Raw genomic sequence first — 23,228 nt, forward strand, 5'->3', positions numbered from 1 at the left:
GTTGTTATTGTATATTGTTGCATGTATACACACTTGGCACTATCGTTGGGATGCGTGACTGTGTTGTCATCATCCTGACGTCACGATTCCCGTGTTTTTTTGTACGTGGGAGTCGGGGTCTCACAGGTGGTATCAGAGCAGTTCGGCTCTGGGTAAACTTACATGTCCTTTAGGTGAAGTACCAGAAATTTTTATTTCTAAAGTTGTAAGTTAAATTATTTAATTTAAAGTATGTTGTTTTTATTGGTTTTATTTATTTTATTGTATACTACTTTCTTTGTTTATTTATTTTATTGTAAGTTATTTTATTTTATTTGTTTTATTTTGTGGTAAGTTATTTTATTTGTTTTAATTATTTTATTGTGCACTACTTCATTTGTTTTATTCATTTTGTCTTATGATATTTTATTGTTGGTTTTATCCTATTTTATTTTATGTTGTATTGTCGTATTTTAATTTATTTTGCTATAGTGGTATTTTATTTTGCTTGAGTTGAAAGTGGGGTTAAGGGTTACGCTATGATAGGAAGATGATAAGATCGAGAATGTTATTGTTAGGTATAAATATTGAGTGTAGTAGGCTTGAACTTTTATCGACTTGGTTTGCTTTTGTAATTTTGAGGCATGAAGGGAATGGTTTGGTTGGGTGATCTCTTTGGGGAGGATAATTGAGGTTTTGGATTTCGTAGAGATATGGCCGGAAGCTTTAGAATAAGAGGTTGTAAGTTCAATAACTTCAAGGTTAGATTTATGAGAAGTTCATCTAAGGTTTGTTGCTCTATAGTTTTTAAGAAATAAGTTTATTGGATTTAAGGTGGTAGGTTCAACAAGCATTTGAAGGATTACTTAGATTAGAAGTTTTCGATCTTGCCGACTTTGTTAAGCAGTTTGATAACATTTGGGACTTTAGAATTTACAAGTTTTATAAGGTGAATGTTTTAGATTTAAGGTTGTCAATCTTGAAGATTTCGGGAAATGATTTTTATCTGGTTTAAGGTTTTAGAATTGCAGAGTTGAAGGATTGAATTATAATAGGATTGATTAGAGTTGAGTTACTGATATGAGAATTTTTCAGGAGAGACCTTCTTTGAAAATGGAAGGTAATGATCTAGTTTGTATATTTTTTGAGGATTGAAGATGTTGATCTAGTTCAGAAAATGATTGCTTTTAGCTTGAGGTTATAGTGACAGGTTAAGGATATAATCCATATCAATTTTAAGGATAAAAGATGGTGCGGATTTAGGAAATGATTCTTGTTAATTTTGAGGATATAGGTCCAATTGATAGAAATGGTAGTGTTGGACCACTTGCACGTTTGGAGGATTATTGGTTTTGGCTAAAGGGTGCATGAGATCGATGTGAAGTGGTGGTGAGTGTGTATGCATTTTGGAGAGTGCATGTTCTAGTCTCATTTTTTGACTTCGAATAAGTGGCTTGGGTAGGTGCTGAAGAGGAGTAAATACAATAGTATTAAATTAAAGGGATTTTGGCTTGGAGTTTTTTTTTGGTGAGTCGATCGGAGTGTGTAGTCGAAGCGGGTTACTCAATGGAATGATGGTTGGCAATAATTATTGTGATTATCTACAGGAATTAATTGTGACTTGAGGTTGCCTAGGAATTTAAATTTTGAGGTTATATTTTCTTTGAAGATCGAGCATCCAGTTGGTTGGATTAAGGACATTGCTATTAACTTGAACAGAGATTGATGGGTAGTCATGTATGGTGTATGATAAGATCTTGGAAGTTGAAGCTTAGGCATCAGCGGTGGATAATATGATCAAGTATGTGAGTTAATGAAGCATTAGGACCCTTGGGTGCTTTGCATTGGCTTTTTGTGGATTGATGATTTGAGTAGTATGGCTTGCCTTGATGTTTAATAGTGATGTGCTATTGAAGGAACTAGTCGTATTGATACTAGCTCATAGAAGTAGAAGTAGGTGGGCGAGTTACTGAGAAGGTTTCGATAATGTTTTGGTGAAGTCAATGATGGTTCGTAGTGAGTATAGTCACCGCTAGATTAGATGTTATTCAGAATGTAGGTGATAAGCTTTTGGGTTTAGGTTGTCAGGTAGAAGTTTATAGGCACTCATATTGGTTGGCCGGGTTGGAATCGAGCCTTTTAGGATATGTTCCTTATCGTAGATGAGACGGATGTATTTTGAGGTGATGTTACTTGTTTGCAATTTGGGATGTTGAGGTTGATTGATATTGATTTTCTATCTGTGTTAGTGGATGTATTTTGAGGAATATTGATTTTGATCAAGGCAACGGGAGTAATTGAGGAATATGAGAGATAACTCCTGGTTTCGGAAAAGAGAATATTTTCTACTAAATTATGATAAGAGTTTTTTGTTTATAGGTATCGAGTCATCTTGTACTCGATGGTGTTAGTTTTATGAGGACATAAATTTTATACATGTGGCGAATTATCAGAGTGCGCAGTAGAAGCGTGATATTTGTGGTTGTAGTTAAGAGTTGGGATTTTGCGCTAATCTTGAGGAATTAGTGGTGACTTGAATTTTGGAGACGATACTTGTAGTTGGAGATTAATCATTTGGTTGTGCAAATTTGTTATTGATGGTTAACTTTGGAAGTGGCCATTAGGTTACCAAATGTAGAATTCTATGGAGGTTTAGAAGTTGTAGTATATGAGTCGATTGAGATTAGCACATATTATTGTATGGAGCAATTAATCATTGGAATTTTTTTGGATGTTGTATTAAGGTTCCTGAGGAAATGAGATTTTGGATAACATAGCCACCCTAGGAATACTGGACGTGAGATGCCATTGGAAGTCTAATGTGAGTGATGGAATTGCCTATGGGAGTAAACTTGGGAGAGCATTACTTACGCTTTTGGGCGTTGGTGATGGTATGTTGTCTCAAGCGTGTTCTGGTTGTATCATGTATCCTGTTTTAGCGTGATGTATGGCCTTACAAATTTCGAGGATGAAATATTTTTTTTTAATGGGGGGAGAATGTAACACCCCTTATTTTAGTGTATTTTTATCGAATGATTATTTTTATTAATTCAAAAATTTATTCTCTTGTTTTAAGATTATCGGATATTTTAAATGGTTTATTTTATGATCTTTAAATTGTGAAAATTAAATTTGATATGTTTTCTTAATATTAATTATTGTTATGCATTTAAATTGTTCTTCTTTTTAAATTAATTGATTGTTGGATTCAATTATTTTATTTTCATTGTATCATTACGTTTAAATTATTTTAATTGATTTGCTATTTTAAAATCTTTTTCGTTGGATCATTTTTGTGACTCAAGATGTGAGGATTGGACCTCATTTCTCTTCCCCACTTTTCTTTCTCTTTTTTTTCCTTTCCTCTCTTCCCCTGTTTCTCCCGCGCGCTGCGATCTCTCCTCTCTCCCTCCCCGTGCATTCCGTCGCTCTCCCAACCCACCGCCACTGCGCCGCCGTGGCCCTTACCGCCCACCCCAACCTCTTCCCCACCGGCCGGCGATCATACACTTCCAACCTCTCGTAGCCGCGGCTTTCTCTTCATTCCAGCGCCGCCGTCGCGCCACCTCTGGCCACCATTTCTTCACCACTTCATCATCGACCTCCTAACAACCCAAAGCACCCAACCCTAGCTCCGATCCGTCACCGGTGAAGTACATCCAACTCCATTTCCGTTTTGGGTATTTTTGCACTTCAACCACCCTCTACGCCGCCACCCACGGCAAACCACCACCACCACTAGCTTCATCGACATCCCTAAGCCTTACCCTATCAATTTCGGATCTTAATTTGTCCCCGTTGAAAAGTGGGTATTTGAGACCCACGGCCACAGTGTATTTTACACTGTTTTGTTACTGAACCGCCACCTTTTGCACTTCCGTGATCCTCCGGAAATTATTATATAGCACTGTAAGTATTTTTCCAAAGAACTTTCATGATTTAAATGTATTTTTGCACTAACTCATTTTATCTGTGAACTGGTTTGTTATGCCGGACTGAGTCCGAGGAGTTCGGGGGTCGGATGGATTGTGGACGGAGTTGTTGTATGTTTGGTTCACATTGTTGGTTGTTGGTTGTTGGTATGATGTTGTTCATGTACATGGCATATTGCACGCATGATGATGTTTGTAAATGAAACTAGGTTTTCGTATACATACATTCATGTTCATGTGTTTATTGAAAACTGGGTTTTCATGTGTTTGTTTGAGAATTGAATTTTCATATGAAATGATTCTAAGTGTGTTTGAAACGACTGGATTGACTAGTTTGAGAAAAAGGAAAAGAGACTGTAGGGATTTTAGAGACTGTAGGGATGGTGGTAGAGTCCCGCCTACGGTGCACGTGATAGGGATGGTGGTAAGCAGGGATAGTGGTATAGTCCCACCTGTGATTCCTACCGCTCTGATAAGTTTTCATTGTGTGTGATAAGTATTCATTGTGTGAAAAGGAATTGTAGGGATGGTGGTATAGTCCTACCTGTGGTTCTCACCTACAGTGCTCTGATAAGCTGTCATTGTGTGTGATAAGTATTCATTGTGTGAAAAGGAATTGTAGGGATGGTGGTATAGTCCCACCTCTTATTCCCGCCTACAGTGTCCGATAAGTGGTCCGATTTTGTGTATGTCATTTTTTGGAAAAATGTCGGATTATATTTTTGGCTAAAATGAGATTTTTGGCATGTGTTGGAAATAAATCATTTTCGGAGAAAATGAGGTTTTGGAATATGCTTATTGGTTGTATTAATGCATTTTTATCCCAATGGTTGTTTGGATTATTACTTACCTGCAGTACCGTTTTATGGTAAAGCAGATTTTGATGCAGAGGAGGATGAGGATGAGCCTGAGGATTCGGCTCCGCCCAAGGAGTGATTGGGATCACTCGTTTTGGTTTGGACTTGTATATATTTTATTTTGGATGACTGTATAACTTTTTAAAGATACTTTGTTTTGAATATTTGTATTAAAATTCTGGTACTTAGTTGACTTATTTATATCTATCCGCTGCGTTGTTATTGTACACTATTGCATGTACACACACTTGGCACTATCATTGGGATGCGTGATCGTGTTGTCATCATCCTAATGTCACGATTCCCGTATTTTTTTGTACGTGGGAGTCGGGGCGTCACAAATGGACTGTGTGGGAGGTTGTTAGGAGTTTTTGCATAAACATTGTTGCAAGCTATGAAGCTTGAAACATTTGTCAATTGTGTGGCAATATAGTGATAGTGTTATACACCAATCAAGTTCTTACCACCAGGCATTTTGTCACGGTAGTGGCATGGTGGGGATTTGTCCCTATCGATACCAATAACGTAATAGATCCCATACGTTGTACTGCTTCCCCCGAAAACCCTTTCAAAGTAGTTTGCACTAGGCACAGTGGAACTACATTGATTCCCATTATTGTGAATGCGTCCCAAAATAGGACATTTGCGAAACTCCTGTTGTCAATCAATATTCTCCGTGTGGTGTAATTTGTTACTAGCATTGTTACTACTAACGCATCATCATGCGGGTTGACTACTCCTCGACAATCATTATCGTCGAAAGAGATCATGGTTGAAACTTGCACTCGGGGCTGCTTGGCAGGTCTCTCTATGCTATATACTTCTTCGTATCTGGCTCACCTAGCATATGCTTTCCTCCCGGAGGAAGTGGGGCCTCCCTCGGCATATCCTTCGGCTATTGTCCGTGTCTCAACTATGGGTGGATTCCTCCGATTTGCGTCCTGCCTAGGGTGCCACTCTTGTAGTTCCTGTGACCTTCTTTCCTTTCTTGGCGAACCTCTTCTTTTTGGGCTTTTGCTCCGTTGGTGCTTATCTTCTTGCCTTCTATCACCCAGACGCCCGCGAGGAAGAGGGTAGTGTTCCTAGCGACAATGCGTTCTAGCTCGTTGTTCCCCCTCATCTCCTCAATATTTTGCTTCAATGTATAGCAATTTTAAGTTTTGTGGCTGCTCGTATTGTGGTAGGCTCAGTACTTTTGGATCTGTCGCCCCCGCCCTTGTTCCATACCACGTGTGACTCTCCAATGGAAGGCCCGAACTACATGGTCTATACTTTAAAATGACTAGTTAATGATATAATTGGAATCTCATTGGAACCTTATAAAGAGCAAAAATTTCTCCTTCCCAGGTAATGTGGAATCTCATACACAACCTACCCTTATCCTTATCATATGAGATATCACAATCTACCACCTTAAATATCCGAAGTCCTCGTCGGGCCAGTCCACCATAGGTAGCATGACTCAAATCTCACATTTATGGTTGAAATAGACTCTAATATCATTTATAACACCTCAATAGAAGGCCCAAACCACATGGTCTATACTCCAAAAAGATTAGTTAATAATATAATTGGAGCCACATTTGGAACCTTATAAAGAGCAAGAACTTCTCCTTCCCAAGCAACGGGGGATCTCATATACTACCTACCCTTATCCTTATCATATGGGGTATCACACCACGTCTGGCCTCTTTGACTTTGTGTTGCATGTGCACACTAGAGTAATGCACGTGACTGCTTGTGCAGGCATGCATCTCACCTTCCTTTGTGTGGGTTTCTCTTTGATCCAGATCCTCCCTCTCTCTCCCTTTTTGAATTCCCTTTGGGCACTTGCTCGTTCATCTTCTTCAATCTGGCCGTCAAGGCGATCAATGTATCTTTATCATTGATGAAATCGTCTACCCTCTCCATAAATTCTCATAAAGTGGAGGGGGCCTTCTTTGCCAATTCAGTCATAAATGGACTTCTTGGCCAAATTCCCCTGAGCAGAGCAGCCAATATAATTTTTTCATCTTGATCGTCGGCTATCATTCTCTTCCTATTGAAGTGTGCCAGATATACCTTAAGGCTATCTTCTGCCCTCTACTTCACAGTCAATAAGTATGTTGTTGGCCTTCTTTACCTCCGGCTAGCCATGAACTAGGTTAAAAACTTGTTGTCCAATTCTTCAATGCTATCGATGGATCCCGGCTGCAATGCTTTGAACGACCCTTGAGCCATTCCCTTCAAAGTTAAAGGAAATGCCCTACATGTGATTTCTCCGAGGAACCTCGTGGAGTGTCATGTGGGTTTTGAAGGTTTCCAAGTGCTCCACTGGATCTTTAGATCCATCATATATGTCTATTGCTAGGATTTTAAATTTTGGTGGCAAGGGTACTGCCATGATTTCTGCATTGTACGGCAAATTAGTGCTAGTCAACAATTGATCCACAGAAGAACCATTCCTAGTTTTTTGGGCATTGCTTTGTATTTGTCCATCAAACTGTGCGAGTCATGTTGCAGCTTTCTCGTTTCCTCATTTTCTTGAGGAGGTCGGCCAACTCCAGCGCTATGTGCTTCCATCTCGACCTTGTCGGCTTGATTGCACGTTGTGTCCTACTGCAATGGCCTTCCATCTCCACAATAAGTTTTTTTTACTATTCCCTCCATTTCTGCTAGCCTTCCCTCCATGTTTCGCGATGTCACTTCCTGGTCTCTCGTTGCCTAAGATCGAGTGGTGGTGAGCATGTGGAAAGCATGCTGGTTGTAGGACAAGTAAAGACCGATCCCACAGATGGCACCAACTGTTATGGGTGTGTTTCATAGCTTCACATGCACGATCACTTGCAATCAAAGAGTTGTGTGGTTTGGGAGTTTTGGAGAGCGCCTCTGATGCCTAAGTTAGTGATCACAATAAGAATCCCCTTTTCTAGGTAAATGAATTTGATCCTCTTCATATACCTAAGGGATATATAATTTTGTGTGTGTGTGTGTGTGTGTAGCCCATGAGATTTCTATTACTATTCAATAGCGAGCTTATCTGTTATTTGAAATTCAAGTCTCGAGACAGAGAGCATAATTAAATCCAACTGATCGGATAGCTCTTCTTGTTCGGGATATTCTCAATCGGTTATTCCTTCAATGGTTGGGATGGATTGAGCTCTCAAGGGAGTGGATTATTGGTTTGAGTTGTAGCACAAGACCATGAAGAGGCCCAATAGGTCTCGGAGTTGTATTAAGCCCCTTCCACAACCATTTTACAACACTTCAACAAAACATTACTGTTCTTTGAGTTAATTGAATGTTGTATGACTTTGATGGGTTTAAATTCAAAAGGCAATAATTTTTTAATGAAAGATTGTGTAAAAATTGCAAAATAATTGTGTTTATAGTATTTCCAACTTTTAATATAGACGACTTTTCAGCGGATAGTTAGGCAGCTTCGTGATTTCATGTCATTCAGTTGACCATTTCATGGCATTCAGTTGACCTGGCCCGTTTGTTCCTTCTGTTGCTATTTATGGACTTTTTCATCCTTGTGAAACCGATATTGCCTTTTTTTTTTTTTTTTATAGAGATATTTAGTGATGCAAGACAGATTATTAAATTCCTGATAGAGTTGGGCCTTCTCTTCAACGAGAAGTAGCTGATGAAGTGTTTCCTAAGAAGTTCTACCCTGATACCTGAAAGTACTTCATGGACTATTATCTGCTATGATATATAAATATCAGAACCAGCAATACAATAATCATTTACCTGAAGAAATCACAACTTGGTCTTTCTATTTATTTAGTGGCTAAATTCATATATGATGTAGCAGCATACCTCAATTGAACACTTCTGCATTGCCTGGTTTGAATCGTGAAGGGGCTTATATATTTAAAGGTGGGATGGGGGTTAGAAGCAACCTTATATCAGATGCCGAAAGAATCAGCATAAGATACCTTGAACCAAGGTTGTGGACTTCAAAAAGGCAGTTGCTCTTCAATCAAAAGTCAAATTTTTTATATTTATTTTCGGACAATATTATTGGTGTACACATGCGCATGTACATAAATACATCAATTCTGCTACAGGTACTCGGCGTTGGGTACCTGTTGGAGAATCGGCTGACGTCAGCTGAATTATTAAAAAAAAACAAACAAACAATTTCTGAAGCAAATCAAACCCACCATTCTAGACAGCACCAAAATGGGTCGCAGACAATATTATTGGTGTACAAATGCTATCTATGGCCTGATTGGCATAAACACCCAAACTCCAAAATTGAGGTCTTGAGTTGGAAACCCCCCTCCAAATATATCAAAAAATAATAATAATATATATAGGAATATTATTGCTTTTAATGAAATTGATTTATTAAGGAATAAAGCTTGAATGGCACTTCTAAAATCCCGAGTATGTTGGTTAGATATAAGCAATCATGACATAAAATCCCAATCCTTTGATAGTACATTATTTCAAATAATCGAGACCATACAATTCTTGATCCGCTTATGACATAACCAAACTCCAGTTTCTTGGAGGATGAAGATCCCATTATCGAAGAAAGCAATCAACTGATTTGGTTTCCACTTCCAAGTGCAAGTCAAAGCTTCATCCTGTACATACTTAACTTATTTCACGCAGAAAAGAATCGCAACTAATCTAAATATCAGTAGAATGAAGGATTTACATAGTGTTACCTGTCTAAGGCAGTTTGGCTAATAGGAATCACACCGACTAGTGATACGAGAGCATCCACAGGAATGTCATTTGGAGTGACTGTTATAACTCCTTCATCCATTATCTGCACAGAATATGACAGCACAACTGCAGAAACAGACGCAATCATTTCAGGTGACTAGCATACCCTTGAGCAGTTGTTTAATACTAGAATTCACCAACTACTTATCCAAAAATAAAAAAGAATTCATACATACCAAGGAGGGGTTGCTTCCAATCCCTTGCCTTTGCAAGCTCTTGGTATTTCTTCAGGAAGGCATCATAATAACTATTGATTTTCATCAAACAAAGCAACATTGGTTATGCATGACTTTAACATGTAAATTGTAATTGGGGTATAAGAATAAAAGGTCTATTTCATCTAGGAATAAAAGAAGTTAAATTCCTTTAAAATGCATGAGAGAGAGAGAGAGAGAGAGAGAGAGATTTCCTATACAGTAGCTGTGATACCCCATATGATATGGATAAGGGTGGGTGGTGTATGAGATCTCACATTACTTGGGAATGAGAAATTCTTGCACTTTATAAGATTCCAATGAGACTCCAATTGTATCATTGACTAGTCATTTTGGAGTATAGGCTATGTAGTTTAGGCATTCCATTGGGACGTTACAATAGCAGTTCCAGAAGTTGGTTCACCAATTATTTCGGAGGCTACGCCATACCAATAAATAAATGTATCTGGAGTCTGAATGAATACCGATACTTTAGGAGCTTAAAATCGAGATTTTATATCTAAATGAGCACATGATATTGCCTACCCTCAGCACCCACAATTTCAGAGGCCAATAGAAGTTTAAATGATAGGCCAGAATTCATAACTATACCCTCCACCACGACCAGGCGCCTTCTAGATCTGTCAAATGCTAGTCCTGAATGTAGAAAATGCTATTATCTACATTTTGGTTTGTGAAACTGCTGAGCATTTTATAATCAAATCAAAAAAAGGAAATTCTACCAGGCAAGAGGAACAAATCAACTGGCTCATTCGCTAGCATAACTGCACCAAAAGAAATCCTTGTAAGTGTCAGCCCATGTACATATATTTACATGCATCTATAAAATGCAAAATTAAGCCTACAAAAAATATTTGAACGGGAGGAAAATGTATAAAGCTTGGCTAGGTTCAGGTGAATTGAGTGCAAAAGTTGTTTCGTGAGAGCAAGAGAGATAGGTTATAACAATTAAAATAGTTACCATCTTCATGTTCATTTCCATCACTATCCACTGGAGCTGGTTCTAAGATGTCCATTGAATTTGCAACAAGATCATCAATACATGAGATTCTCAGCATGCGCATGTGACAATTCTTGTCCTCCACGCGTGGAACATAAAGTATTTTTGCTCTCTGTGTGTGGCCATCTTGAGTTAAGTATAAAAAGTTAAGTACTTCCGAACACGTGATAAAAAATACGTGGTAAGCAAGGATTCATGAAAGTAATAACGTCGCACAACATCTTGTTTCATGCTAAAAGTGAAAGTTATAAACCTAAGGTTTGCAGCCCGATGAAAGTTGTGGTGGTTAGTACATGAAAATAAAAAATCGAGTGGTTTAAAGAACAAGTCTTTCATAGGAAATTTCCCCCTGGTAATCATATCTACATGTTTTGTAACACCCAGTTCCACCGTGAAACCCAATCCCAGACCTGTTGAAGCCTAGCCTTCAAGAGAAAACGATGTCGTTTTGGGTAAGCTACCTCCCTTTCAAAATTTTTCCTGACCCCGACGGTTACTGCTTTTATCTCTTCCCATTCAGTTTTTTTTTCACAACCCCGAATCCCTCTCCACCTCGAGTTCCACCTCCCACGCCTCTGTAACCTTTTTTTCTTCCTCCTTTGTAAGTTCTCTCTCAAGCTCTCGGTTCTCTCTCTCAGAGTCTCTCTCGTTTCAGTGCACACCTACATGCAGTCACCGTTACCTAGGTCTTCACGCACTGCTACAACACCACCAGCCTCCCTACATGACCGTCCTCCACTCTCATGCACCATCATCAGCAATAGACGGCGTCGGACATCAAGACTCCGCTGTTGGAAGCAGCCCCATTGCACTCCTCACAAAAGTCGCACATGCAACCACCGTAAGCCACCCCAAAGTAGAACTCCTCCTCCGACATTTCTCGTGAATCAGCCACCCCCACACATGTTCAACAGCTTTAAGCCACCACGTCATAACCTCCTCTCTCAATTCACCACTGTGCCAACCACTGAAACCTTGGATGAGTGTGCCCTGTTGCACCATATCGAAATAGGGGAGGTATTTCCCCACTGTAAGACACTGCAACCACGCCCACTATGAACTCCATCACGTTGAGACCCCGCAGAAAATGCCAGTGAAAACTTCCCATCACCCCTTGTCTGCCACACACCACCTTAATCTCACGATGAGCTGCATCTCTCTCTCTTTCTCTCTCTGTTTCTCTCTCTCTCTCTCTCACGCTTGGCTTGTTCATCCCGTTACCTCTCTCTCTCTCATCACATTGTTTTTCTCTCATCACCCTCTCTCTCTCTCTCTTAGTGCTCCGCCTCCAAGCTCGCCGATGATTTCATCTCAGCTGTTCATCTCCGTCGACGTCCAGCTCCGAGTCCCTGTCATAGTTGATCCACTCTCTCTCGATGAGCTTAGTTTTTACGTATGTTATGGCCGATTCTTTTCTGTTCCAGAAACTTTTTCTATGATTTTTTTAACTTCCCATTTTATTTCCTAAAACATCCATTTAGGTGAGTTTTATATTTATAAGTCTAGTGCTCATTTTATGAGAGTATTATATATATATATATATATATATATATTTTTTTTTAAAAAATATGAATTTTGAAGTGAACAGCAAGTACAAAATATTTTTGATTTAACCGAAATTATGATTTTTCTACTTATAATGATTTTGATATAATTATGTTATTTAGTTTTATATTTTATAGTTAGACCTTATTAGTAATTAACTTAGAATTTAATACCTTAGTAAGAGATTAAGTTGGGTATTGAGGAATTTGGGAAGTGATGATATCTGTAGGGATTGAGAATTTAGGCTTTTGAGGAATAAAAATAGGTTATTTTAGCATCTTAGGCTTAAATATTGAAATACATGTTCGATTTCAAATTTACGGGAATTACGTGATTTTTTTTTTATAGGTGACGATTAATATTTGTCCGACATTATTGAGAAAATTTTCGAAAGGCTAAGAAGTCCAGGTAAGCGGAGTTCATATACTAGTTTTGCATAAAAGAAATGAAATGAGGTTGACTTTGAAAATATGCATGTTTGTTTTTTAAAAGAGACCCGAAAACGACCTCAGATGTTTGTTTTGCATATGCATAAATTCTATATAAGAAAAAATATTTGCTATCATGACTGCTATAGACATAAGCTAATTTTGTGCATTCTGTTGTTGAATTATACAAAAAGAGTGAATATGAAAATCGAAAAGTTTTTGCTATGAATAAATGAAGATGTTTTGATTCTGTTTATTTCGAACATGTGAAATGATCTGAAGCTACTCAGTATATTGTCTTGATATGATGTGTCATCTGAAAAAGTTGGCATGAAGTTCTGATTCTGTATCTGAATGTGATTTGGTTTCGATGATGTTTCGTTCTGTTTCTGTTAAAGCCTAGCCACGGGTATAATGGTAGTTTATAACCCTACCGCGGGGGTTAAATATGGTATTTGTTCCGATGTGATGCTATGAGATGATATGAATATAATGTTTCAGTTTGGATATGCCAAAGGATTTTCTTTTTTGGTAACAATTTTGTTTTCTGAAAATTTCGCTCTAATATTTTGTACCAAGTTTTGTTTATGCATTCTAAAAGTAAATTTGTTGTTTCTGCATTCTGAAGGTAAATGTTTTGTTCTGCATACCGAACTTTATAAATACTCATATTTACATGCTAGTATATGCTCTCTGCTTACTAAGTTGTTGATAACTCACCCCTTATCTCCACAATATTTTTCAGATATTTTGATGGTTCAGCTAAGGATCAAGACTATGAGGCATTGGGTGAGATGATTTAAGTATAATGGATTAAGCATAGGAAGTTTTTATGAGTATTGTCGATTTTTATTAAGAAATTTTATTGTATTATGATGACTTGGCATTTTGTAAAATTAGTTATATTGAGGAAATTAAATTGAATCGAATTTTCTATATGATATTGGAAATTTGAAGTCTTTTTTTTATATTGTTGAAATGTGAGTTTAAGTGTTACGAAGTAACTCTCCGACCCGTGCCGAACCGGGGCGTTACACATTTTGCTCAAGCAATTGCAACATAGGTGTATCTAAAAATTAGGAGCATCTTGTCCTTTTCATACAGAATCTCTGAAGAGCCAAGCAGTCATTCGTGCCAAGTAATTCAAATTACAACCACTTCAGGTATATCTACTCCCATTCATTAACATAGCCTTAAAGGAGAATCATTCATGTTTATTTGATTTAATGGCTTGTCTACACAACAATGGTATCCATAAACCCCCTCTATCTGGGTGAAGCTGCCCAAGTTAATTTCACCAGCTAAACTAGAGGGACTGAGAATTACTCCATTTCTTACCCACAATAAAGTCTAAACGCCCTCATTTTAGTATGCACAAAGAATGTCTCATTTCCAAAAAATAATTAGGATAGATCACACACCTCCAGTTGGATTTGATAGAGTTTCAGACAGCAATTTTGATGTGTCAACTTCCCACAAAGCACTGCAGCTTATATAGGCACTGTGATACCCCGTATTGTTAGTGTACTTTTTTAATTGAAGGATTTTTTTTAATTAATTTAAATATTGATTCTCTTGTTTTAAGTTTATCGGATTTTTAGTTGGTTTATTTTTATGGTTTTTAATTTGAAAATTATATTGATATGCTTTCTTAATATTAAATATTGTTTTACATTTAAATTGTTTTTTTTTAATTTAAATTACCTGTTTGTGGGTTTTAAAATTATTATGTTGTTGGATTTAATTATTTTATTTTCATTTTATCATTACGTTTAAATTATTTTAATTAACTTACTGTTTTAAAATCTTTTTCATTTGATCATTTTTTTGTAACTCAAGATGTGAGGATTGGATCTCATTTCTTTCTCACCATTTTTTCTTTTTCTTTTTTTCTTTTTCCTTTTCTTTTTCTTTCTTCTTCTTTTTCTTTTTTCTCTCCTCTCCCTCTCTCCCGCGCGCGACATCTTCTTCCTCTCCCTGCATCCGCGTCGTTCTCCACCAGCCCGCCGCCGTGCGCCTCTGTGCGGCGACACCGCCCAACCCATTAGCTTCCCCTCCCTCCGGCAACCACCCCCCTTCAACCTCAACCTCCCTTGCGCCGCCGTGAGCCCCTACGCATAACACCAAGCCGCGGCCTTCTCTTCGCTCCAGCGCCGCCGTCGCGCCACCTCCGGCCACCATCTCTTCACCACTTTATCCTCAACCTCCTAGCAACCCAATGCACCCATCCTTAGCCCCGATCTGTCACCGGTGAAGTACATCCAACTTAATTTCCATTTTGGGCTTTGTGGTCTTCGAGCACCCTCTACGCCACCACTCATGGCCAACCACCACCGCCATTAGCTTCACCGTCATCCCTAAGTCCTACCCTATCAATTTCAGGTCTTGGTATGCTCTCATTCAAAAATGGGTATTTGAGACCCACAGCCACAGTGCATTTTGCACTATTTTGTTATTGTGCCGCCACTTCTAGTACCTCCGTGATCTTTCAAAAATTATATTATAGCATTGTAAGTATTTTTCCAAAAAATTTTTGAGATTTAAATATATTTTTACGCTAACTCATATTTACTGTGAATTAGTTGGTTGTGTCGGATTGAGTCCGAGGTGTAAGGGGGTCGGTTGGATTAGATGATGGAATTGTTTGTGTGATTGGTTTATGCTATGAGATTTGTTGGCTGTTTCGGGTTTAAATATTGGTGTTTTGAATTTGACGTTGGCTATGGTGGATATTGGTGATTTTAGGAAGTGATGATATATTTTGGGATTATGAGGGTTTTAAGTTTTGAGGAATTAAAATAGGTTATTTTAGAAGCTTAGGTTTAAATATCAAAATCCGTGATTGATTGAAAACTTACGGAAATTACGTGATTATTTTATAGGTGAGGATTTATAGTCGACTCGACATTTTTGAAGAAATTTCTGAAAAGTTAAGAAGTCCAGGTAAGCGAAGTTCATATGCTAGATTTGCATAAAAATAAAATGGGCTGAGGTTGATTTTTGAAAATATCCATGTTTTGTTATGAAAAGAGATTTGAACTACCTCAGTCATTTGTTCTGCATTACTCATGAGATTCTATTTAAGAATAAAGTGTTTTTTGGCATGACTGGTGTAGACATGAGCTATTTTGTATTTTGCTTCTAAACTGTGTAAAAGAGAGCGAATATGAAAGTTTGTGCATAAAATTATGTTTTGTGATCTGATTCTATTCTGTTCTGAAGATGTTCTGTACTCTAATGTGATGTGATTTCTGAAAACTTTGTTCTGTTCTGAAGATGTTTTGTACTCTGATATAATGTGATTTCTGAAAATTTTTGGCATGACATTCTGAATCGGGATGTGGTTTGTGGATGGTGACCTATTTGACCACGGGTGCTAATAGTGGCTTCTGTTTGGGTTGGTACCAATTGTTCTGTTTCTAGTGCACCCACTTTGGAAACAAAATGATTTTTTGGTGATCTTTCATGTGTGCACACTCGGGACTCCGAGAATGAATAAGGGGAATATTCACATTCTGTTTCTGCTCACTTAGCTATCGCACAACCCTACCACAGGAGTTAAAACATGGCCTCTGATGCGATGTGATGTTCTGGTATGATGGTGGTCAGTTATGCTATGCCAAAAGACTTTGAATAAGAACATTTTTTTTGAAACCTTCGCTCTGATATTTTGATAGTATGTTCTGACTCTGCATTCTGAAAAGAAAATAAAAAGTATTTTGTTCTGCATTCTGAAATCTGTAAATGTTCATGTTTGCATACTAGTATATGTTCTCTACTTACTGAGTTGTTGATAACACACCCTCCTCTTATCTCTAATATTTTCAGATGATTTTTGGATATTTAAGTTAAGGATCAGGACCATGAAGAATTGGGTGAGATGACTTAAGAATAGTGGATTAAGAATAGAAAGTTTTCGATGAGTATTAGTGATCTTTGATAATTATATTGTTGAAATGTAAGTTTTTGTGACATGTAGAGAAGTTGGTAATTTTTGGGGTTACTGTATTGAGGATTTTATATACGAGTAGGTGTGGTTAATTAAATTTGAAGTGTTTACGTTTGATTCGTTGCTTTTAGAAGAGTATTAATAATGTTGGAGTTGAGTATCGGGTAATATGAGTTAACTCTCCAGATCCTCGGGGACGGGGCGTTACAGGCACACAATCTCCTACTAGATTTAAAGCATGGAGATTCCAAAATAATACTCTGAATGACATTGTCTGAACAAAACAAACAAGACAGTAAGACCCATGTGCCAGAAACAAAGTAAGAAACGAAGGGTAATAATAGTTGTAAGTACCTTCTTGGGATCTGAGTTCGGGCTCCATAGCCTTGAGGGCCTTGCGGACCCTGGATCGGAGCGCTCATTTTTGCTTGAACACGGAGTCCAGATGTTTTTGTTCTGTGCTCTTGTTCATCGTTGAGAAGGTAACGGTGGATGGAGGCGCGTAAGAGGGTGGGCGATAGAGAAGCGTCTGCCAATATTCGTTGCTTCACTTGTCGGATTAGCCTCATGGGTCGGCTCTCTGCTTTGCCCTCCTTAATATTCTCTTCTTAAACAATATAAGATAATCTATTTTTTCTTTTCTTTTGTTTTTGTTTTGTTTTTTTGTTTTTGTTTTTTTTACAGGAAAGCACAACGCGAGAATTTTATTTTTTGGAGAAAATAGATTTAATTAAAATAAGAACCTTGATTTTTGAAGCAGTTCAAATTTGGATTGTTGTAAGACATGATTTGCAATATCCTGAAAATTGTTTAAGGTCGTCAATTAGCTCGGTTTTGGTTTGAGACATGCATCTCAACTCTTTTTGTACGGAAAGATGCCTCGTGTATTGAAGCGTGCAGATGAAAATATGTTAGAGCCTTTTAGAGATTTCATTACTATACATGCACGTGATGCCATAAATCCAAATTTATGGCTGACATCCGCAGCAAATTTGCTTTTTGTCCCAACTACACAAAACATAGTCATTTTCTGCTCAAAGAAAAAATACACCCATTTCCCTCGGCATCTGGTCATTCAATGTTATATGAGAGCGCCTAAGAGCTGGTCCTGGTGATTATAGTGCCACCGTCCAATCAACGTGCAACACATATAGATTTTAGCAAATGTAAAGTAGAATTTCTTGTAGGGATTGAATCTGTAGATCTCATTTCCCCCCTCACGCAAGATCTCTGCTTCTCCCCTCTTTCCTCACCCCATCTCTCTCTCTATCTCCTCCGAATTGGAAGGTCTGGTTTTCACCCCCCACCCATTTTCTCCTTCGCTTTCCCTCAAGCCGAAGTGAGGACTCTCACTCCCCAGTCAATCTCAGTTGTTCTCCTGTCAAGCCTAGTGAGGACTCGCACCTCTCTCTGCCTTGCTCTCCTAAAGCTGAAGCCGAAGTGTATTTAGTGCTATGTGGTTTTATTTAGCTATTACAATTACTAATTTGGACTTTTGGATTATGTCCAGATAGTGAGATGAGATGAGATGATTTTAAATAAAAATTAAAAGTTAAATAAAATATTATTAGAATATTATTTTTTAACATTATTATTATTTTAGAATTTGAAAAAATTGAATTGTTTATCATATTTTATGTGAATATTTAATAAAGTTGTAATTATGAAATGAATTGAGATGGTTTTTCAATCCAAACGGACCTACATGTACGTGTGAGTCGATAACCATATGTGTGAGTTCATGAGTACTGCTACAGAAATGATTGACTCCAGAATTTTCTAGAATATTAATTATCAACGCAAATGCACTCGGTTGAATTTGTTGGGTGAATTTTTTGTGCATGAATGTTTGAGGTGCTGAGTGTGGTCCCTGAGAAGAGGGAAATCGACAAGTTCGCGACCTGTGGCTATTTGGATAGAGAGAGTGCAAGAGAGAGAGAGAGATTGGATCTGTCGAGGTTGTGGTGATGAGAGAGAGAGATTGAAAGGGAAAGCTTTCAAGAGAATGAGACAAAAACAAAAGGAAATGATCTAAATGTTCTCAACCCACACCCACAAAATTATGTGAACCTCTTATGTGTACGTTTTTTATTGGCGGGTATAAATTATAACTTTACACTGGTTCTGGTTTGAAGCTTTTCTCATATTATTTTTTCAACACGAGTATGTAATTTTATTCCAGCTATAACGGTGTACTTTTATTTGGAATTTTTTAGCATTTGACAAGTACATTTCTAATTTCTGGACAGTCTTTGAATCTTGATATTTTATAAATTTTATTGGTTATTCGAATTAATAGGTTTGGAATAAGCTAACGTCGAGAACTTTAACATCCAATATTTCAAACCATAACGGTACTATTGTATATGCATAGTGCTTAGATATAAACTGTAACTTTTCCGCTAGAAACATACGATACATTTTAGTTGTTGTAATGCGAAGACCAAATTGTCAATTTTTTCCCGGACCCACCGATTATTGTTAATATTAACCTATTCATATTAATGGGATTGGAAATGCAATAACAAACCACATTAAATAATTTTTAATATATAATTGGAATGATATATAATATAATAAAAAAATTCAGTTTTTTATAATTACGGCATTACCTAAATTCCGACAATGTCAAGAATTATTGATTAATCTAAATTTTGAAAATTATTTGCTATTAATTATGGGATTTTAATATTTTTTTGGTATGTAATTTATTAATTACTATTAGTTTTCTAACTCAATAGATGTGTAGACCAACTTTGTTACACCCGGACCCAATCAAGCTCAATTATTTATTTATTTATTTTCACACGTTAACTTTCCCGCACATTTTATTTTTCCAGTTTTTTTTTCACCCCTAAGTCTTCCTCTCGTCCACAGCATGCATGGTCTTGCACGTCTCCATCATATCTCTAGGGTTTTCACCTCACATATATATAGACACACATATTAGCCCATGCATAGAGAAACTGCCTCTGTTACATTCGCTGCAGCCAACCATATTTTTTTCCTCAGCCTCCTGTCGCACGAATCATCCTCTCCTAGTCCGACGCCCATCCCTCCACCGTAAACGACCATCACCCAGGGCCCAAAGCCTCCACCGTGCACCGCCCAGAACTCTCACTACCCCCATACAAATCGACGCAACCCGTGCATGCACTGCATCTCCAAGGAAAGCCAACCACCGTCGCCCAGCCGTTGAAGGAAGAACACACACGTCATACTCTGTTTTCGACCTCCGAAACAGAGGAAGCTACTTTCCCCATCGTGTGCAACCAACTTGCCACCCTATGCCGCCAACCTCCTCGACATCGGCGCCACACAGGGAGCTTCACAGGGCGCTGCACTCCATCCAGGTCCGTCGCTCTCCTCTCGGTAAGCTTCCGCCTTTCTCACCCACTCTCCTCTCCGTCTCTTTCCGTCTTTCTCTCTCATTAGTTGGTCTCTCTCTCTCTCTTACTCCCTCTCGCTTCCAGTGCTCCGTCGAGATCACCATCGCTAAATTGCATGCTACGTCTGTAACACCCCGTATTTTTAGTGTATTTTTAATTGAAAGATTATTTGTTATTAATTTAAAAATTGATTCTCTTATTTTAAATTTTCAGATTTTAGTGGGTTTATTTTTATGATTTTAAATTTGTGAAAATTGAATTTGACATGTTTCCTCAATATTAATTATTGTTATGCATTTAAATTTCTTTTCATATTAAATTAACTTGTTGTTGGATTTAATTATTTATTTTCATTTTAATCACTACGTTTGAATTATTTTATTTTACTTGCTGTTTTGAAATCGTTTCCGTTGGATCATTTTTTGTAACCCAAGATGGGAGTATTGGACCTCATTTCTTTCCCTCACTTTTTCTTTTCATCCTCTTTTTCTTTTCTCCTCATATTTTTCTTGTCCCCTACTTTCCCGCATGACGCCAGCCTCCCTCTCTCTCCCATGCGTTGCTTCTCCTCCACCCAGCCCGCCGCCGTGCCCCACCGTCCGGCGACACCGCCCAGCCCATGACCTTCCACACCCACCGGCGACCTCCCACTCCGGTTTTCAGCTCCTCACTTGCCGCCATTCTCCTCCATGCACGGCTTGAAGCCGCGGCGTTCTCTTCGCTCTAGCGCCGCCGTCGCGCCACCTCCAGCCACCATTTCTTCACCACTTCATCCTCGACCTCCTAGCAGCCCAATGCACCCAACCCGAGCTCCCATCTGCCACCGGTAAAGCACATCCAACTCCATTTTTATTTTGGATATTTTTGCACTTCAACCACCCTCTACGCCGTCACCCACAGCCAGCCACCACCACCACTGGCTTCACTGACATCCCTAAGCCCTACCCTATTAATTTCGGGTCTTGGTTTGTCCCCGTTCAAAAGTGAGTTTTTGAGACCCATGGCCACAGTGCATTTTGCACTATTCTGTTGCTGTGCCGCCACTTCTAGCACCTCCGTGATCTTTCAAAAATTATATTATGGCATTGTAAGTATTTTCCCAAAGAACTTTTGAGATTTAAATGTATTTTCACGGTAACTTATATTTGCTGTGAATTGGTTGGTTGTGTCGGACTGAGTCCGAAGAGTAAGGGGGTCGATTGGATTGGATGATGGAGTTGTTGGTGTGATTTGGTTTATGCTATGAGATTTGTTGGCTGTTTCGAGTTTAAATATTGATATTTTGAGTTTGACGTTGGTTACGGTGGATATTGATGATTTTAGAAAGTAGTGATATATTTTAGAATTATGAAGGTTTTAAGTTTTGAGGAATTAAAATAGGTTATTTTAGAGTTTAGGCTTAAATATCGAAATATGTGATTGATTGGAAACTTACGGAAATTACGTGATTATTTTATAGGTGACGATTTATAGTCGACTCGACATTTTTGAGGAAAATTCTGAAAAAGCTAAGAATTTCAGGTAAGCAGAGTTCGTATGCTAGACCTTACACGAATTATTGAGACTGAGGTTGACTTTTTGAAAACTTTGCATATTTTTTTGATGAAATGAGAACTTGAGAAATACCAACCTCGGTCGCTTATTTGCACTACTCATGAATTCTGTATGAAAAAGAGAAAATATTTTCTGACATGCATTGTGTAGACATGAACTAAATTTTGTAATGTTGTCTCTGAAATCTGAAAAGAGCGATATTCAGAATCTGAAAAATTGTGCATTGATTTAGAAAGATGCTCTAACTTTTGTTTTCGGTATGTGAGAACGATCTGATTATGCTTTGGTACTCTGTTTTATTTTGATATGGTATCTGAAAACCTTTGGCATGGTGTACTGATTTTGTATCTGATTCTGTCTCTGCTCTGCTCTGCTCTGTTTGGGTTGGTACCAACTTTTCTGTCTCTGAGTGCACTCACTTTGGAAACAAGGTGGTTTTGTTGTGGTCTTTCCTGTGTGCACACTCGGGGCTCCGAGAAGAATAAGGGAAAGATTTCACCTCTGTCTCTACCCGGTTTGACCACCGGGGATAGCACAATCCTACCACGGGGGTGAAACATGGTCTCTGCTCTGTATGATGCTCTGTTTTGATATGATGATGATGCTCAGATTATGTTATGCCAAAGTATTTTTGAATATGAAATGGATCTTTAAATATGAACATTTGACTCTTTTGGAGTTTGAAAAGATTGAAAAGTCGTTCTGATTTTCTAATAACATGTTTATGAGATCTGCATATAAAAATATAATGTTTTGTTTCTGCACACTGAACTTTCTGAAAAGGCTCATGCTTGCACGCTAGTATATATTCTCTGCTTACTGAGTTGTTAATAACTCACCCCCTCTTATCTCCAATATTTTTAGATGATTAGAATATTTCTAGTTGAGGATCAAGAATATGGAGCATAGGTAAGAGGAGTTAAGAATAGTGGTTTAAGCATAGGAGGTTTACATGAGTATTGAGGATTTTGTTATTCAGTAAGCTTGATGCGTTCTGATGATATGAATTGTTAGGAGGTTGATGTTTTTATTAAGATTTTGTATTGTCTTGGATTAATTATACTGGAGTATTTGATGTGAATTAATGAGTAGTTTGTGAAATAGAGAAAAATTTGATTATCTATTATGTGGATGGAAAATGATTTTTAGCGACATGAGTTAACTCTCCAGACTTTCGGGGACGGGACGTTACAATGTCGCTAAGCTTCTAGCCCCTCGCTGCGTCGCACACTGCCGCGTGATTTCCTCCTTGAGTAAGCCCTGCAATGCAGTTTTATTTGTTTTACATAGGTTTTTGTTGGTTTTCAAAGAATTGAATGAAATTACATTAATACCCTTTACTGCATATTATTTAGATATGGAATTACAGTTTTGCCCTTATTATTAGATGGTTTCAATTTGAAATTTTTGTTTATATTAAATCTGTTTTTACATGGTTTATGCGGGAAATATAAGAAATTTTACAGAAAATAAATAGGATTTTCAAATTGTACTATTGGTAGCAAATTATTTTAGTAACTGTGTAATTTTATTTTAAACATTTAAATTATGATTAAAGCTATTTGCTTATTATTGTTTAATGAAATTTTTACTAGTACTTATCTTAAATGTTGAGTATTATCAAAGAAATTTAGAGAATGATGATATTTTAAGGT

The 23,228-nt window shown here is 37.8% G+C and overlaps 1 long non-coding RNA gene across 1 annotated transcript; it reads right to left on the reverse strand.

Moving 5' to 3' along the window:
- Positions 1-256: 256 nt before the first annotated feature.
- Positions 257-9,334, reverse strand: LOC121237746. Its single transcript, XR_005934964.1, has 3 exons — positions 9,202-9,334; positions 6,303-6,307; positions 257-268 (listed from the first exon to the last, which is right to left on the reverse strand). It is a non-coding gene; the product is annotated as an uncharacterized LOC121237746 (long non-coding RNA).
- Between the last annotated feature and the right edge of the window lie 13,894 nt (positions 9,335-23,228).

Source organism: Juglans microcarpa x Juglans regia, chromosome 6S (assembly GCF_004785595.1).
Source record: "Juglans microcarpa x Juglans regia isolate MS1-56 chromosome 6S, Jm3101_v1.0, whole genome shotgun sequence".
Taxonomy (NCBI): domain Eukaryota; kingdom Viridiplantae; phylum Streptophyta; class Magnoliopsida; order Fagales; family Juglandaceae; genus Juglans; species Juglans microcarpa x Juglans regia.